The sequence below is a fragment of the Leptonychotes weddellii genome, unplaced genomic scaffold (assembly GCF_054177405.1).
Source record: "Leptonychotes weddellii isolate Sample4059 unplaced genomic scaffold, ASM5417740v2 HiC_scaffold_9017, whole genome shotgun sequence".
NCBI classification, from domain to species: domain Eukaryota; kingdom Metazoa; phylum Chordata; class Mammalia; order Carnivora; family Phocidae; genus Leptonychotes; species Leptonychotes weddellii.
Window position 1 is genome coordinate 1,426 of NW_028061618.1, and position 5,814 is coordinate 7,239.

Consider the following 5,814-nt stretch of genomic DNA (forward strand, 5'->3'; position numbering starts at 1 on the left):
GGATACTATGCACCCTAACAAAGTTTAAAACTCATCTCCAAAGAGCACCACTCCACTATTTATCTTTTTCACCACAGAAACAACCATTGTATGAGACTCCACCTCTAATTCCACTAACAATGTCAGCAAATTCCCTATAGCCAACGCTGTGAACAATCAAGACTCAGACCTGTGTTTATTTTTTGGCACTTAATGTTGGACTTTCTCGGATGATTCTTTTTTTTTTTTTTTGAGGATAATTCATCTAAGTCTTGTCTTCCATGCCCCTTTCTTACGCCTCCCACCCCCGCTCATCAAGCCCACAGGCTTGTAGCTGTGGTGAGAGCTTTTTTGTAACTTAGTGTTTATTTCTCTACTGAAAGGTAACTTGAATTCCATCTCCTAAAAATGCTCAAGATGGGGGTGCCTGGGTGGCTCAGATGGTTAAGCATCTGCCTTCAGCTCAGGTCATGATCCCAGCGTCCTGGGATCGAGCCCTGCATCGGGCTCCCCGCTCAGCGGGCTCCCTGCTCAGCGGGGAGTCTGCTTCTCCCTCTCCCTCTGCCTCTCTCCCTGCTCATGCTCTCTCTCTCTGTATCTCTGTGTCTCAAATGAATAAATAAAAAATCTTTTAAAAAAAAAATGCTCAAGATGTAGGTCGTGTGGTTTTATTTCTGCTTCTTGTCAATCTTGTGGTTTTTACAGATACATGGAGATGCTCACATTCAGGAAACCATGATTATCTTCAACCTCTGCTTTAACAATAATTAAAAGAAAGATACAGACTATGAAGAACACTTAGAATTTTAATAGCATTTAAAGAAATGCATCTTATATGCAAACAAAGCTACAGAATAAATTTAAGGAAATAACTCAGAAATAATTTGTTGGCTTGTAAGATAGAAGGTCCTAAAAAAAAAAAATCATTGAGTAATAAAACAGGAAAGGCTGCTTGAGTTTTGATTTTAGAGGGCCCAAAATACTAGGCTGAAGAAACTGGAATTTACTTTTTACACAGTGAAGAATCTAAATGGAGGTAAAGGGCAATGTTGTTGTCTGTTTTGTACCATAGTTTATTAGCCTGGTAACTATAGTTTACAGATAATCTATGTGCCAGGAGCTACTTACTAAATTATTTCATTTAATTCTTACAAAAACTCATGATGTAAATAATTAGAGTTTATTAGGGAGGTAACTAATCAAAATAAGGTCAAAACAATACATTCATAATCTAAACCCAGGCCTGTATGATTCACAAGCCCAGGTGCTTTCCTCCAATACTATATTACAACTCCTAATATGATAAGAATAAGAAATTAATGAGCATGGCGGAGAATGAGGCAAGAAGACTGATCCAGAGGTTGGGTAACAGGACTGGAACAGTGTCTGTGGGAATGTCAACTTGTGAAAAGACACAGGATATATTTTAGCATTAAGACAACCAGAGACTGATGACAGTATAATGTAGAGCTCAAGAATATTAGAAAAAACAGACAGTTACACTATTTATAAAATGTGTGACCTTAGGCAAGTTATTTATCGTCTCATAGTTTAAACGTTCTCATTTTTAAAATGAAACTGCCTAACTCAAATGAGTTGTTGTGTATCTTCAAGTTAACACTTAAGTTAAATGGTATCTGGCATACAGTAAGCATCAATAAACAATGGTATTTTTATCATCATCTTTCATGTTTGGAAATGACAAACCAAAAAAAGGCCCCAAAGTCTCCAAGTTTTAGGTGACTGAGAGGATGATGGGATTCTGAAGGACTTAGTAAAATCTAGAGACAGAACTGATTTATGGAGAAAAATAATTCATTTTTGGATTAAAGGCCTATTACTTTTCTGAACACTTGCACAGCGTGCTCAGTTTTCATCTATACAGAAGTTGTCTATAGGATTATTTTCTCAATAAATACTAAGGCTAGCTGATACACAGTAAGCTGGTTTTCTTGACTTGGCCATCAGTCTCACCAGCTGACTAATAAACAGAAACCTTCTGAATTTCACATGTTTTCTTCTAGACAGCAATTTTCCCTATAAGAAGCTTTGAACACAGCTATACCACTGATCATTTCTACCAATTCTTATCCAAAGTCATTAAATGATGAAATATTTCAAAATTTCAGGATCAATGCCTTAAGAGTAAAACAGGATATTGATGATTTTTGAAAAAACTTTTGATTCCTGAAAACAGTGACTGAACAGAACTCAATAGTGAAAGTTAACCCCCAAGAGTTATATAACCTACATTTCCCTAAGGTTAAAAATTATAAAAATAACTTTACAAAATTCTCCAACTTAAAAGAACATTTCTTTCTCTTAAAATTTTTACAACTAAAGTTTTCATTGCATTTATTTACTATATGAAAGAAAAGCAGAAATACTGGGACATTATCTTTCAGAGGAAAGACAATCAACCCTTAAATATAACTAACCTAATAGTTAAGGTACTTACAGTGCATGTTTCTGTCTTCCTTCTCTTACAGCTTGAATATAATATACCAAATTATCAAAGAAAAGTTTCATCATGTTCAGTTCTTTTTCTGCCCACCTGGCCCAAATGAAAGAAAAAATACTTTTAAAGGCATAGGGTAAGAGAATAAACCTGCTTTAGGACAAGAAAAAAATGTATATTTAAAAATTCTTCAAATGCAAAATCTTCTAACTGCCAAAAACTTACAACTTCTATTTCTATTTGAATTGTGAAAGATATAAAGCAATACGTCTTAATTTTTTTAATTTAAAGTATCACTGTTGTTTTTAATCTCAAAACAATCTCTGTGAAGAGGATAAAATGTCTGGCAAGTGCTAATTATAAATGGCTAACATGAATTAATATTAAAAATAGTATGATACAGGCCATATAAGGATGGACTGTGTGCCTTGGTCATTATTTAGTAAAATTTAGCAGAGTGCCTGGCATATAATACAGATACAATACAAACTTACTAAATCAATTACTTTTTCTTTTTTTTATTGTGGAATATTTGTTAAAAAAAAAAAAATCAGGTATCAAGTTCAAAATTACCTACAAACACTAGAATAAAAAAAGTGACAAATACAATCAGAGATCTCAGGGATTATAACACCCATAACTAACATCTATTCCACATAATACTTACTACCAATACATCTGTTAAAATACAGAGAAGTATTAAAACTTCTGATGTAATTTAATTTACATCATGCTATAGCGCTCTTTTCAAAGTAAGTTATTCTCACCTTGACAATCCCTTAATGAAGATGCCATTAACACAGAAAACATCCAGAAAGACTTACGTTTGAAACCAGTTCCAATATACATGCAGCATGGCTTTGGGCAAGTAACCTGACCTTTTAAAGTCTGTTTGCTGGTTACTTGAAGATTTACTAAGAGATAAGGAATAACAATTTCTAATTTTAAAATATGAGGCATAAGAATTTGAGAGATAATATGTACCAAATGTTGAATGCTGCTGCACATAATAGATTCACAAAGTTTTTTGTCATTATTGCTGCCAACTAACCACAGGAGCTCAGCGTTCTTTTCATTGATCCACTTGAGATTTTGGATACCAGTCTCAGGTAGGAAACTCTGTGAATTCCCATTAACTGAGCTTATTCACTTTAAGGATCAAGCTAAAAGGGTCTCAACTCAATATACTTAGGTTCAGGTATTTGATAAGTAACTGACCATACAGAGTAGGCCACTTCTGTAAGATGTTACTCTTTGTTATTCCTTAATATAAACCTCCTCAAATGGCTACAGTATGTCGCCAACTTGCCCAAGTTAGCTACAAGTAAATCCCTTTAATACTTTAGAATTCTGTCATTCAACCATTTAAAAACTATTTGAAAAGTCAACGAAACTGGACTCACAATCTTCTTATACTTAAAGGATGCTAAATACTTTTCCCTATCCCTCTGTTTAGTATCTCAACGACTTTCCCCTATACTTACAAATAAAATTGTCGCTAGACTCATAATAACAAAAGAGACTAAGATGATTTAAAAAAAAAAAAATAGAGGTTCAGGTTTAAAAAGTCCCATTTAAAGGAACAGAGCAGTCAAGGGTTATAACTGACAACTAACTTTACCTATTTAGAATTATTGTGAAGTCTTCTAAGAATTTTTCTAAATGATACTCACTTTGAAAGTAAACAAAATACTCTTAACAGCTAATCTTAGATGTGAGAAGGAATTAGGTAAAAAGCCACCTTATTTGACCTCAAAAATGAATCCTTCAATAGGTCTAATTTTTCCTAAAATCTAAATGTCTCTGAAATCCCTCCAAAATAAAGCAAATAACACATTCTTATAGATTAATCTTAAATTCTCTATAAATGTAAAGTAGTAATAGGGTGGTATCAAGATTATCCCTAACATGATGTAATGTCTACAACCAATTTTTAGTAATGGGAAAAATTAAAGACACCCTACATTGTTTATTATAGTGTGTATCTTTTTCAGGAATCCTTTACTATGGTGAATCTAGGATGAATCTTAAGGTGAATCTTCACCCTAAAATTAGAGCATCACTTGCTACAGTATTTTTCTTAAACTACAAAGAATACAAAAGCCAGATTTTTCTACTGATGCTGATAAAATCTCCATGGGCTAAATGGCAAAGAGCACTCTGAAAAATCTAAGAAAACATTTGAACCACAAAAAACTCAAATATGCCTGATATAAAATAAAAGCTAATAAGTTACTCAAAACTTTGATAATTATGATTACTGAAAAATCTTTAAAATGAATACTTCTGTTTATTTACTTACATTGTAATCCAATGTGTATCATAACTGCTCCCAAACTGCTGAAAAGTACCAAACAGTTTTGGAAGAAGGCGAAGTGAAATTACTACTGATCTGAAACAGCAAAAACAAATATTTATAGAATAAAATAATTTTAGTTACTATTACTAATTCTAGCATTTTACAGAAATTCAGCTATTTAAAAATCTTAAATGCAAAAGGATTTTAATGAACTTTACGTTATAAATATATTTCTTACCTAATCACTGAAAAAATTTTCCGTAAAGTTTAAATTTATTTTATATAGTGGGTCAAGAAACCCAAGTTTTAAAATCCCAATCCAAGATTTTTAAAGTAAAATACATTATAAATACTTAAGTATAAAAACAAATGAAGAATATTTAAAGGTAAAGACTTTCATGGAAAAAAAATTAAGTTGTGGATGCTTCTGAGGATTTAATCAAGGAAAATTGGGAAAAGCAGCTTATTAAGTAAGTTATCTAGAATAGAACTTCTCAAAGTTTAATGTTCACTTTATTCACTTGGGGAAATTTTGTTGAAATGCAAATTCTGATTGCCATGTCTGAGGTAAGAAATTTTTCCAACAAGCTCACAAATGATACTCAAACTGCTGGTTTGTGAGTCACATTCTGAGCAGCAATAATATAAAGAGCACTTTTCGAACTATACACATCATCCCTTTCTCCCTGATTCTCACTTAATATGAGCTGGATCCGAGCTGAAAATCATTTCATTATAAGCCACGTTAATAATACCACCAAATGACAAAAGAAACAGCATGTTAGTAGAATGCTAAAAGATCAAAACCACACTGGCACAGATTAAGGAGTAACAGTTAAGTCATGGAAACAGTCCATGAATACTTCTGTCCATTCTTTAAATATTTAAAAACATTTAAATTTGGAGGCGCTTGGGTGGCTCAGTCGGTTAAGCGTCTGACTCTTGATTTCGGCTCAGGTCATGATCTCAAGGTCTGAGATCTAGCCCCAGGTAGGGCTCCACGCTCAGCAGGAAGTCTGCTTGAGATCCTCTCCTTCTGCTCCTCTCCCCCCACCAAAATAAATAAATCTTTTAAAAA

The 5,814-nt window shown here is 33.2% G+C and overlaps 1 long non-coding RNA gene across 1 annotated transcript; it reads right to left on the reverse strand.

Annotated features, from left to right (window-relative positions):
- Positions 1–213: 213 nt before the first annotated feature.
- Positions 214–4,967, reverse strand: LOC145719997 (uncharacterized). The gene is made up of 2 exons (XR_014142738.1): positions 4,740–4,967; positions 214–2,533 (listed from the first exon to the last, which is right to left on the reverse strand). It is a non-coding gene; the product is annotated as an uncharacterized LOC145719997 (long non-coding RNA).
- Positions 4,968–5,814: the final 847 nt, after the last annotated feature.